Source organism: Physcomitrium patens, chromosome 4 (genome assembly GCF_059467195.1).
Source record: "Physcomitrium patens ecotype Gransden chromosome 4, ASM5946719v1, whole genome shotgun sequence".
Classification (NCBI taxonomy): Eukaryota; Viridiplantae; Streptophyta; class Bryopsida; order Funariales; family Funariaceae; genus Physcomitrium; species Physcomitrium patens.
Window position 1 is genome coordinate 11,926,075 of NC_143413.1, and position 15,082 is coordinate 11,941,156.

Below are 15,082 nucleotides of genomic sequence, written 5' to 3' on the forward strand. Positions count from 1 at the left end.
TAACAGATATGTGATTTAACAAACATACCATGGCATTCTATTTTTCTAAATAAATAAAAATTAATCAACAATAGACACAATAACAACACCATTGCCATTATAATTTTGAATTCTATAAATAAATTAATACAGGTTTATTCAACTTCAAATATTATCATTAATTTTCTATCTTCTAAAAATGATGGCAAAACTAATATCATAACCTCCCATGAGACAACATTGCCTCAACACAATACAACATAATACCATCATATTTGCTAGAAATAGATTTATAACTTAGCATTGTGTCCGTGCCCAATTCAACATGAATACATTTGTTAGATCTAGAACAACAATCCATGTACTTGCAAAAATCCAAAATGACCATAGTAGTGCCAATTTGCAAGTCATCAAGATTAATAAGAGCTTCTTATTCTTTCACAGATTACATCTTCTTTGTAAAAGCCACCAAAAGCCAACAAATTTCTATGAAGCATATAACAACTTCAGATGGCATACAATAATGATGAATGAATTTTATTCACTCATTAAAAATGGAACTTAGATATTAGTTGAATTTCTTTTCATAAAAAATCCAATAATCACAAAATGGATTTTTCAAATCAAACTAAGCATAGATGGGATATCTAAACAACTTAAGACAAGTATAATGGTACATAGTTTTTAACAATAGTAAACCCTTGATTACCAAGAAACATTGTCGTAGAAAAAGAATTTGTCTTAAAAAACATTGAGCTTTTGATTGCAATTAATTTCTCTATTATCTTGTAACTTTAAAACATATACAACAATCTATAACTAAGAAAATTTCATAAATTCACTTGTTCCTTATAACAACAAACTCTTTTTATTAAATATTTGCAAAAAGAAAATATGATAAAGCAAAAACCTCTTTAGAGAGTCCTTATATCTCTCTTCTAAGAGGATTGCCACTTTTTCAAAATATTAAATCCTATTCTATTCTAAATTTTTGATCCTAAAGCTGCCTCCAAATCTTAAATTTTTAATTCTAAATCTTATTATAATTTTTAATCCTAAATCTTAAATCCAACTTCAAATTTTAAATCCTAAATCCTAAATCCTACTTTCAAATCTTAAATCTTAATTTATTTATATTTTTATTTGAATTATGTACATATATTTCAAAAAATAATTTGAATTGAAGATTTTAGAGGATTGATGCCATCTCCTTTTAAGCCACTACCAACTTATGGCTTCTCGTTTTTTTAGAAGAAGCTGTATATCAATTTTTTAGAAAGACAAATATATAGAAGGTATGGGCATTACATATCATGCTATTATTAAGAGAGATTCTTTGCTCTCATCTATAAGTGATAAGTGCCCTTATTACCCAACATAACTTCCTAATGTAAGTATTGTGGGGCCAATCCTCTAAATATTTTTAATAAATTAATTGAAGTTTTTTTTAAAAAATAATTCTTTCTCTCTCTCTTCAATGTGCCATGATGGGGTTCTGAATTCGAGAACTCTTAGGTGCCACTTAAGTACCTTATGATCTATCTACCTCTACAAGCCCTAAGCTACCACTTAATATTCAAAGCTTTAATTCTTCTTCCTATAAGCTTGTTGTCATATCTCTTTATTTTTTTTAAATCTCTATTTTTTATAAATTATAATTTTTTTATAAGAATTTGTAAATTTATTTATAGATCTATTAAAAATTTATCTATCTAATTTTATATTAAATAAATATTTTAAAAATTAATTATTTTAAATTCTATTTTTTTATTGTAAAAATTTAGTTTTTTTTTTTATTTTTATTTTTAACAACTATAACACTTTTTACTTATGGCATTTACATACATACACACACATACACATATAAACACATATACTTACACATATACATATACTTACACATACACATATACTTACACATACACATATATATAATATTCTAAATATATATTTATTAAAATTTATTTTAATATAATTAATTAATTAATTAATTATTTTTAATTCTTATTTTTTTTAAATATTTTATTTTAATTAAAAAAATAAAAAATAATAATTAATATATTTTATGATTTTTACTTAATTAAAATAAAAATAAGATATAATTATCTTATATAAGTTGTTAATGGTCAAAAGGTAATAAAAGAATGAAGGTAACTTATTAATGTGGCAGTTAGAGTTTGATGTGGTAATTAGATTAAGAAGAATCTAGCCTTAAGTTAGATGGATAAAGATGATTATAGATGAAGTCCAACTACAATAGATGTAAAATTCTCTTATAAATAAAGGATGTTGGAAGAAAGAGACATCTCATTCCGCACTTCTCTTGTATGTAATAACTTTGATTTCTACTTACTTATGTCTTACTTATTATATTTCTTCAATAGGTTATGGGTCTACACACATTTTGTTGTTCTATTCAAGTAAGTTGATGTCATTTTTTAGTGGTCATACTTGTATGGAATAGATCTTATGGTGTTTGCTAATGTTGGCATCTATAAGATCTAAACTTATGCTTTGGCATGAAAAAGATCTTATTTTAACCTAATAGATTTCTAACATTGTTTGCTGGGTTCTTAACTCTTAAAATTGTGGGTTTAAGATCTTATAGAAAGACCTTGATAGTGTCTTTTTGTGTTGTTAAAGTAATTTCACTTACTTTATATGTGTTATGAAATAATTAATTTGAAAGAGTTGAAGATCTTGATAGTAAGATTCTTTGGAATGCACATACTTGTTAGAAGCTTCAAAACTTGATTTGAGAATATTTTAAGTGAAAAAACACTCCATTGTTCACAAGAAGGCATTCTAAGATTTTGCTAGTATCAAATTGATTTGATATTTTTGAGCACATAAAGACTCTATTTCTTGATAATTTTTGATAGAGCTCTTTTTAAACATGGCTTCTAGTAAGGATAAAGGTTTGAAAGTTATTGAAAAGTTTAGAGGGGCAATTTTTACCATTAGAAGGTCAAAATGGAACTTTTATTGATGTCTTTGGATCTTAAGAATATTATAGATGAAAGCAAAGAGCTTCCAAGCATATATACATATGCTAAGAAAGGAAGAATTTTAAAAGACGTGAAAGAATATTTTTTGTCATAATTACCACCAATTTGGATGAAACCAATTTTTCTCATATTTTGCATATTATCAAAAGATCAAAAAAAGCATAGAAGACTATTTGTAACATATATAAAAGCAAGAACTTCTCTAACATCATCTTTATAAGAAAAAAATTCTTCACTTGTAAGATGGAAGAAAGTGAAGACTTCATCGCTCATATCAATAAAATAAGGCTTTTGCAAATCAACTAACAATTGTTGACAAACCTTTAGAAGTGAATAATATTATCATAACCTTGCTTATGAGCCTTTTTGAATCCTACAACTACCTCATTGTGGCATTGGAGTCTATCAAATTAAAAGAACTTATAATAAATTACGTGATGGCAAGACTTGTCCATAAAGGAATGAAGAAGAAAACTAAAGAACTTCAAAGTGAAGATTTGGCTCTCCTTTTAAGACTAGATAAGAGAAGCTATTCTCAAGGATATGAATCTCAAAGAAAGAAAATCCTCAATACACTCTTGTGTCACTGAAAAGAACTAGAAAGTCACTCAAAGATGATATAATATTGATACTTATCATGAAATTTCAGCAATAAATATTTTTATGAGAGACAATGGCATGGTACAAGCCATTGGTATGGACTCTATTATAGTAGAGATTATTGTGAGAAGACAAACTAAGAGAATCATATTAAAAGACATCTTTAATATATTCAAGATCAAGAAAAATTTCCTTTTAATGAGTAAATTAATTTGACATGGTTGTAAGATGTAATTTGATAAAAATGGATGTTTTGTAAAGACATTGGATAGAGATGATGTTGCCAAGGACTTTAGAGATAGCAACCTCTATTTTATCAAGTATAAATAGGTGAATGGAATTGAAGTGGCCGCATTTCCTAAGTTTTTACATAATCATGACAAATTTGGTATTTGACATTGACGCCTTTGTAATTTGAATGCCAAAAGTGTGAAGAAATTCCAATCCATTGTAAGTGACTTGGATGTTGGTTAATTCAGCTACAATGCCATGACACTTGCTTATGAAGGTTATATCTAAGATACACAACAAAAGGCCTCATTTTCAAGTAGAATTGCAATATGTGTAAGCAAGTTGTTAGAAAATGTCTATTCAGATGTTTATAGACCAATGAAGACACCATCAATTGAAGGAGCAAGATACTTTGTTACATTCATTGATGATTTTTCAAAAAAGATGTAGATTTTCATCATCAAATCAAAGAAAGAGTGCTTTTCAAGGTTTAAGAATTTTAAGGTACTTATTGAAATGCAATATGAATATAAGATCAAGGTATTGCATATAAATAATGGAGGTGAGTATTTATCAAAGATTTAAGATATTAAAACATAAATATCTATTCCTTACTTTCTACAAAAAAATGGAATTATTGAAGAGCAAATTGAACCATTATGGAGATGGCAAAGAATATGCTAAATGTTCAATACTTTAGGTATGAATTTTAGATAAAAGCCATGGTAAATGTGATATATACAAGGAATAGGTGCCCTATAAGTGCATTCACATCAATGACTTTAAAAGAAGTATAGAATGGAAAAAAATCTTATATTTTATATATAATAATTATTAGATGCATTACTTATGCAAAGATACCAAATTGTATGAGTTCCAAATTTGATGCAAAAGATATAAAATGTGTATTTATTGAATATTATAAAGATACAAAGGCATATATGATAATATGTTTGAATACCAAGAAGATCTTCAAAAATTGTAATATAGATTTTTTGGAGCATAAAAATATTTGTGAGTACTTGAAGATATATCCAAGTATGAGTAATGGTATATTTATAGATACATCTTCAAATTTAGTAAAAAAATAGAATAAGAGGATAATAATAAAGATAGTAGAGATATAAATGAAGGTGAAGAGGTAATAAAAATGAAGATTTTTAGGACCAATAATGAAGATATTGAAGATTATGATAATGATGATGATGAAAAGTACCAATCTTTGAGTAAGAAAAGACAAACTTTAAAGAAGAAGAAGCTTGAAAGACAGCATAGAATGCAACAAAATATTTTTTTTCCTGGCCAAATTTCCTACTATTAGAACTATTGTGGCAATTAGGATAGCAATGAACTTTAAGATGCATTAAATAAATGTGAAGACAAATTTTTTGAATTAAAAGTTAGAAGAAATCATATACATAGATCAATTTTAAAGATTTTTTGAAGAAGACAAACAATACTTTGTTTGTAAGTTGAAGAAATCCTTATGTAGATTAAATAATCACTAAGGATATGGTATCAATTTATTGAAATATTCTTTCTAAATGAAAGATTTATAAAGAGTGAGGCTAATCATTCCTTGTATTTAATGCAATCAAATGAGTTCATATTAATTATTATCTTTTGTATTGATGATTTAATCATAATGAGTAACACCATGAAAAAAATAGATTGATTGAAGGCAGAGTTAGAAGAATATGAGATGATTGATTTGAAAGAGCTCAAATATTGTTTAGAAGTAGAGTTTGTAAGAGATCATGGTAACAAGACCATTACAATGATCTAAAATAAGTATATTAAAGAGGTATTAAAAAAATTCAACATAGAGGAGTGCAAGTCCATTGGAACACTTTTAGAGGCCAATTTGAATTTGATGAAGCTTAAAAATGAGGAGTTGGCTAAAGTTGAAGATGAAATAAAAGTTATTTCATATAAGGTAGTAGTAAGCTTACTTATATATGCAATGATTAGTACAAGGATGGATCTTGCATATGTGGTGAGTATTGTGAGTCAATATGTCAAAGATTGGACCAATCCATTAGATAACCATCAAAAAAATTATGTATTACTTGAAAGAAAATTTGAACTTCAAATTGTATCTTAGAGAAATAATATTAAATTACATGATTATTATAATGTGGATAAGGCTGAAGATGCAAATAATAGAAAGTCAATAAGAAGATATATATTCTTTTTTGGAGTAGGAGTAATCTCATGGAATTACAAGAGTCAACCAACAATTACAAGATCCGCAATATAAGTAAAATACATGGCAATAAGTTAAGGTGCAATAAAGGCAATTTGGCTAAGACAACTTTTACAAGACATTTAACTTATGTAATTGGAAGCAATTCTATTGAGGTGTGATAACTAAAGATGTCTTACTTTTACCAAGAATCCAAAGCATCACTCAAGAACCAAGCACATTCATATTCAACATAACTTGAATAAAAAAAAGATTGAAATGGGAGTGATTGCTATGAAGTATGATGCAACAAAAGACATGCTTACTGATTTGTTAACAAAAGCACTAGTAAAGAATAAGCATCAAAAGTTGACAAAGATATTAGGTTTAAAAGCCTTTGACTAATAACAAAATGAGAGTGATAAAATAAAAATAAGATATAATTATCTTAAATAAATTTTTAGTAGTCAAAGAATAATAAAAGAATAAAAATAACTTATTAATATCACAATTAAGATTTAATGTGGCTGCTATATTAAAAAGAATCTAGGATTAAGTTAGATGGATGAAGATGATTATAAATGAAGTTCAACTATAATAGATATAATCTCTTCCTATAAGTAAAGGATATTGAAAGAGGCATTTCATTTTACACTTTTTTTATTTGCAATAATTTTGATTTCTACTAACTAGTGTCTTGATTTTTGTATTTTTCCAATATTTATATTTCTTTTTCAAGATAATTGCCATCCTTTAAAAATCCTAAACCCTATTCTATTTCTCAACCTTAGATCTTAAACTCAATTCTAAATCCTAAATCTTAAATCCTAAATCTTATTCTATTTTTAAATTTTAGATCCTAAATTCTATTTTAAATTCTAAATCCTAAATCATAAATTCTATTTTCAAATCTTAAATCTTAATTTATTTGAATATATATATATATATATATATATATATATATATATATATTAAAAAAAAAAAATTGGGTTGAAGATTCTAAAAGATTGATGCTATCTTACTTTAAGTCACCACCAAATTATGGCTTCTTATTTTATATATATATATTTTATATAAAAAATATGGCAAGAAACCAAACTCGGATAAGATTTATATCATATCCAAAAGAAAAGCATGCAATAGTGTTATTAAAATAAAAAGATTTTTGGATGCATGTATATTTTATCATATTTGAGTGCTTCATTTTTTCCACATTTTAGAGCCTTTTATATAAGTTATTAAAATATATATATATATATAAAATAAAACTTTAATTTTTTTAAAACTCATATATTCACTATCATTCAAATCTAAAAATCTATTATTTAAAATATTTATATTAGAATTGATATAATTTTTATATGCACCCTTGTATCCCTTTTTTACAAAGGTGCTTTCTTAAAATCCAAAAATCTATCTTTGAATTTCTAAGGTACTTTTCTTAATTGATCTTAATAACTCTCATGAGTAGGTTTAACCATAAGGAATTATATTATTTTTTTCACCACAATTACAAATTTTAGCATAATAGAAATCATCCTTTAAAACTCTAATTTCTATTCTTGTAAGAGTATTATAAGGTTGACCAATAATTATTGGATATATAGTTGAATTTTGCACAAAAAAGATTTACTCTATCTCCACATCTTTATTTCTTGTCTTTACTATTGAGAAAGCTCTATAATTATTTGCTGCTTTAATTATCCATCCATGATTCATGTTAATTGGTCACTTACCTTTTTTATACACCTTCTTTAACATGATATAAATATCTGACCCGTGATCAACCAACACCAATACTAGATCATTTATATCACCAAGCTTTACTTTTGTCTCTGTTGTCATGTGATAATATGAGTATATAGTATAAAATAAAAACAATAATGTTATTATGGAAGAGCCTAATAAAAATATATAATAAAAAAATAAAGATAAAAGATAGAAAGGTAGTAAAAGATTTAATCTTAACACTGCCTTTTTGTAGAAAGAACCTCTATTTACTTTGTAGGGGCATAAATGGGCCAAATTAAAGTAAATAAGATAAAAAAAATAATATAGGCATATATAAGAAAGAGTTAAGAGTAGATTTTAGCAAAATTTACCTCAAGAAGTCAAGAATTGATACTTGGAAAGGATCGGTTGTCAATCTAGATCAAAATTAGACCACAAGGCACAAAACCGTATATCTACAATGACTTTGGGATTCTTTTGGTAGATCAAAGAATGAGATTTGAGATCAAATTATAGAGAGATTTTTGAGCATTGGTTTTATGGCAATTGAATCAATGTTGAATTTTTGAGAGATTTTCAAAATTCATAATATTGTTAGTTGATTTAGATTTTGAGAAATAAAAATATATTTACAAATTAGAAGGTTTTTTAAATTTTGGGGTATATGTACACGTGAATTTTGAGCAATGTGTTGGTGTACTAGTTATAAATATGTTTGCAAAATTTGAGATAAATTAAACAATTAGATCAAAGTGTATGAAGGTTTTTATAGATTAATGTCTCAAAAATTAGAGTTTGAGGATTAGTAAGTATTTCTAAGATCTTCAACAAAAAATCAATCAGATTGAAATATATATATATATATATATATTTTTTTTTGTATAGATACTAGATTTGATTTTTAATATTTTAGGTGAAATTTGGAAGCAATTCAATTGTTCAATGAGATATTGATGCTCAAAGTCTAGCATTTAAGTTGGAGTAAGAAGCCACCTAATATCCGATTGGATTATATCACACTTTTTTAAACTAATAAGTGTGATTTTATCTTTTTTGTACTTGTTTCTAATGAAGACATTAAAAAGTGTACAAATTTTGAGTTGATATTAACAATTTGATCATTAATTATTGAGGTTATATTTTACTACAAGGTTTGATTTAGGATTTATCTATAGTTTAGTTACGGCTTAGGATTTGGTCTAAAATTTGCTTAGGATTAGTATTTGCTTAGGATTTGATTTAGAACTTGAATAGGAGTTGATTAGGATTTTTTTAGGATTTAGGATTTTATTAAGATTTCATTAGGATTTGACATAGGATTTGATTAAGATTCAATTTGGATTTCAATTAGGGTTTGACCTAAGATTTGATTAAAGTTTAATTAGAATTTTAATAAAGATTATATTAATATTTCTATTTTTAGTATTTTAAAAGGATTTTTTTATTTCTTTAAAATTATTGTTATTTCTTTAAGATTTCTTATTATTTTTCTTTGAAATTAGTTACAAATTCTTTGTATTTCTTTTATAACTTCTTTTAAATTTATTTTGGATTTCTCAAAATTTGATTAAGTTTATTAAGATCTACTTAAGATTGTTTAAGATTCTATTAGACTTAGTAGGATTGTTCTTGCATTTCTACTTACCTTCTACAACTAGGTATTCAATGTATTTTAAAGAAAAAATACACTTAATATAATTTATAACTAGAGCTTCTTGTATTTGATGTACTCTCATAAGCATATTATTATTGATCAAAGTCTTGTCTTCCAAGTTTGCTTCTCTCTTTAATCTTAGTATTAGACATTGAAAAAATACATGTTCTATCTCTTTTTCTTCATCTTGAGTCATTCGAGTATCTAATGCCTCAATCATAACAGCTTAAGCTGTTATTTGTCATTTTTTTAATATATCAATAATTAACTCATAAAAATTCTTCTTTGCTATACTAGAAGCTTCATTTAAGGTAAATTCAATTTTGGCATCTAAATTTTTTTCTTCCAAAATAATTTTTATATCAATAGATGTTTCAATATCAAATTGAAGTTTATAAGCAGGATTTTTATCTTTGGCCTTCTGTAATGCATCTTTTTTTATTTTCTTTCTTTTACTTTGATGCTTTCTTCTTATAAGGAAGTTTAGTAGAATTTCCTTGTTGTTTAGTTCTATATCTTTTTTTTTCAATTGCAATATTATATGGACCTACAATTTATTGATCTTCACTTAAAAAAGCTTTAATGCTCCTAACATCATTTGGATCTTTCCATGTAGTCATTCTTCTAATAATCTCAGCTCTTCTCTTCATAACATCAATTATTAATGAATCTACAATCTTCACTTTTCTTTGTCCTACTTTAAGCTTTGATGAACTTCTTAGGACAAACTTTGAAATAGGAGATATAAAGAAATTGGTGGAGAAACAAACAAATAAAAGTAGTATCATATCTAAAAAAAAAGTAGAATCTTATCTTCTTTTCTTTGAAATGAACAATAATTTCTTTGATTGCTTCTTTATAATTGTCACATTTATTAAACTTGTAGCATGAACTATTATACTAATTACATCTTTTAATATATTCTTTAGGTCCTTCTAAAATATTTAATGTGCTAGATTTTGAGATTTTGAGATTTTGTCATTTCTACCCTCAAATCTTTAATACCTTTGATTAATTCCTTTAGTACTTTATCATGAATAACCTTGCTCATCTTTTAAGTTGATGAAGAAGTTTAGATAGTAGACATTAGATGTAACTTCTTCACCTTTTTTTAATTGTTAGTAAAGCCATTTTTAGATACCATATTTGCTAAATTAAAGATTTTTTTTTTCAAATTATTATTTATTGTTTACAAAAATAACTTAGTTTTCTTTGTATCAAGCAACTATCTTTTATGCTTTGGTAATTCACTATTTTTTTTTTCAAAATCCTTAATTAATTTACTTAAATCCATTTGACATCTTAGTCTTCATATAATCTACTCTAAAAATGACTTCTTGTTCATTCTTTCTAATTCTTCTTCAGAAAAATTATTTTTGAGATATTCTACAAATTTGCTCCAAAAAATGGAGTCTTCATTAAACTCTTTCATTCTTTTTTTAATCTTGAAAACAACAGCAAGTTCAAAAGCAATGATCATCTTTACCTCTGGAACTTGATATACTTCTATCTTGCATATGTAGATCCTAAGGAATTTGGTGATCTTTCAATCTTTTCAATAATAACTTATAAAGCTATTATAGTACCCTTGCCACATTCTTGAACTTGTTATTATTCTATGAATTATACATTCAAAATAAATCATTTGAAGCATTTCCTCTTAATATTCCAAAACCTAAATCAACATATTATATTGTTTTTAGTAGAAAAATAAGTACATCAAGGCTCTCTCAGTAGAATCACCAATATGTTGTAGAAAGAGAATTTGCCTTAAAAAAACACCAGGCTTTTGATTGCTACTAATTTTTTTATTATCTTATAACTTTAAAATATATACAATGCTCCATAACTAAGAAATTTTTGTAAGTTCACTTATCCTTCATATCAACAAATTTTCTTCATTAAACATTTGCAAAACAAAAATACAAGAAAGCAAAAACCTCTTTAGAAAGTCTTTATACCTCTCTCCTAAGAAGATTGCTATCCTTTCAAAATCCTAAATCCTATTCTATTCTTAAATCTTAGATCCTAAATCTAACTCTAAATCCTAAATCTTAAATCCTAATATCAAACTTTAAATTCAAATTTATTTTTTTATTTAAATTTTTATACATAAATATTTTTAAAAAAAAAAAAAAAAAATTGAAGATTCTAACGGCTTTTTATAAATTATAATTTCTTTTCCTATAAAATTTTTATACCTATTTATAGATTAATTAAAAATATATCTATCAAATTTTATATTAATTAAAAATTCTGTAAATTAATTATTTTAAATCATATTTTTTTCTTATACAAACTAGGTTTTTTATTTCTAACAACTACAATATTTCTTGCTAGTAGGATTCAGTCATGAAACGAGACTAGATTATCTCTAAGATCTAAGATCCTTCTATTCTATAGCAATATAAATCTTGTCACAATGTAAGACAATGTAGATTAGAACAAAACTTAATAGAATGGAACATGAAAGGCAGAATAAAGTTAAAGAGAATAAAACAAATTGAACAAAAAAATGCAAAATTAAACTTTATCAAGAGAAAGGAACCAAAGCCATATCTGATCAAGTATCCAAATGACCTTTGTCAATCCTATTTATACTTTGTTCAATCATCTTAAACTTTTTAGAATGTTTTTAATGATGGATCCTAAGTCATTTCTAGAATGTTTCATGTTGGGTCTTATATAGACCACCAACCTAGTTCTAATTCTAAAAACTTCTAGAAACTTTTCAAACATGGCTCTAATTACCTATCTCTATATATCAATAATACAAATATCTTATATATATTTTGTTACAATTAATTCCTCTCTACTAATGCAAAATAACTTTGTTATTCTCCTGATGATATTTCTAAATTATTTCTTGAGAATAAGTGAGGTTCTACACAGATTCACACGTTATGTTGCGTATGGAATAACCTTCTTTGAGGACTTTGTATTGAAGTTATGGACATCCATTGCCATGACTAAGGTAGCGATACTCCAAAATGTTATCCACTTTATATTCTTGTTGGTCATCAATCATAACCAATGGTCGTGGTGATAGTTGATATTAATCCAAAAAGAGCCTTGGCTCAGTATAAAATTCTTTAAGTTTCAAAATATGGAAGATCAAATGGACCTGAACATGTGATCAAAGCTCGAGGCAATATGCAATATCAAAAATCACTATAAAAATATAAAAAATTCCAAGCCACCAAGGTACCAACTTATGAATTTGAGTTGATGTAGCAAGTAGAAAGTTGGAATTAGAGAATAATACTTGATCTTCTTCTTAAAAGGTCCTATATTGCCAATGGTTATCTGCATACTACTTTTATAGATTTTGTGTAATAAAAAGGCAATGTTGTACCTCTTACAAGGCCATTGTAAGTCATTGTATAAATTCTTCTATTATTAAATTATTGATATCAATGGAATGATAGAAAGTTGCTAACATAATTGGATATTGACTAGTATTAAAGAAGAATGGTGAATGATTGATACTTGCTTTAATATTATTATTGTAAGCAATCTCCAAGGGCATCAAATATTCATTCCAATCATTATAATGAATTACCATGAATACTTGTAGTATATCCTCCAAAGTCCAATTTGCATGCTTTATTTATCTATTTGCTTAAGGATAGAAGGCCATGGATATGACAAGTCATGTGCCTAGTAGCTTAAATAAAGCCTTCCAAAAGATTTTCGTAAAGCATGGATCTTAATTTAAAATGATGTCATGAAGTAACCCATGGTGACAAAAGAAAGTTTCAAAAAAGATCCCTGTAAGTACTAGACCATCAATATCATAGTGCATGATAGTGAAGTGAAGTTGTTTCAAGAATTTTTCTACAAAGAGAACAACCATGGTATGATTGTGAGGCATCTATAGCAAACACGTAATGAGATCTATTGTCATTTATTCTCAATGTGCCGTAGGAAGTAGAATTAGTTGCAATAGTCTAAGAAATGATGTGTAGGATGCTTTATTACATTAGCATGACTTGTTGCAGTCCACAAAAGCTTGAATATTATGATCCAAACCTATCCAAAATCATGTCTTTTAGATCTGTTAAAAGACTTCTTGTGCCTCAGATGTCCAAATATTGGAATGTCATATCCTTCTTGAAGTATGCGCATTCAAAGTATAGCATTGTTAGGTACATAAATATGCTTCTTGAAATAAAATAAGCCATCATTAAGATGATAATCTTGATATTGCACATTGCTTACCTTCAATCAATTAATAATCATCTTAAAATAAATATCTCAATGCATAGCTTCTTTTCATTTTGTTCCTTTGATTAAATTTGAAATGATACTACTAATGGTAAAAACTTCTACCTTATCATCTAATTTAAACTTCAATTCTAGTTTATGCGATAAGATATTTGACACAATGTATTATTACACTTGCTTGTATTCAAGCTGAATGTCAAAGAACTATAGTTATTCTTTTCAATAATGATGTCATGCTTTCATATTTTTCAAATGCAAATAGTATAATAGAGACCAATGGTTAGTTTGAAAAATCATTGGCTTCTCCAACAAATAGTATTGTCACATCTTTGTGGCATGTATAATTAATAGGTGTTTTCAATGACATGTAGAATAATTGTGTTTTATCCTTCTAAGCTTACATGATTCATATGCCACAAATTGAAGGCTTCTATAAAAGTCTTATTGAAGGATCATGCCAATAATAAAGTTGGAAGCATCAATGTCAAGTATATAAAGAAAGTTGAGATCATACAATTACAATATTGCAGCAATAATGAGTGCCTCTTTAAACTTATCAAAGGTCCTTTTTTGCTCTAGTTTTTATTCAAATAGAGCATTTTTTTTCAATAAGCTTGTCAATAAAGCAAAAATATGTACAAATTGCCAAATAAAACAACAACAATATCCAACAAGGCCTAAAAATGAACAAACTTCAAAAGTATCTTTAGAGGTTGGCTAATTCTCCATTACTTTTGTCTTGTCCTATTCCATGTGCACATCTTTGGAAGACACAACATGTCCCAAAAAGGTGACATCTAACTTCCAAAATTTATACTTTAATTATTTCCAATAAAAGCTACTATCTTGTAGTCGACACAATACTTTTTGTAGATATTCTTTATACTCTTTAGAGATTTTATTATACACTAGGATATCATCAATGAAAAGAATTATATACTTATCTAAAAGTTTCCAAAATAAGCTATTCAAGTAATCCATAAAATACGTTGGAGCATTGATGAGATTAAAAGGTAAAACAAGCCATTCAAAATGTCCATAGCACATACAAAAGGCTATTTTTTTCATGTCTTCTTTTGCAATAGTTGTTTATCAATAGCCACTTCAAAGGTCCAATTTGCTAAAGATGATTGTACCTTAGAATTGGTCAAAAAGATCATCCATTCATGGAAGCGGATATGCATTCTTAATAATCTGCTTATTGAGGCCTCGATAGTCAATGCAAAGCTAAAGTCCACCATCCTTTTTGAGTTCAAAGAATATAGGTGCTTCCTATGGTGACATTTTTTTTTTAAATGAGGCCCTTTTTGAAGAGTTCATCTAATATCTTTTGCACCTCTTTAAGTTTATTTGGTGCTAGATAATAAATTGGCCAATTTGCCAGTTTGGCCCCAAGCAATAGTTCTATTTGGAAGGAGGCACCTTGATCAAGTAACATACTATTATGTAAGTCAATTAGAAAGACAT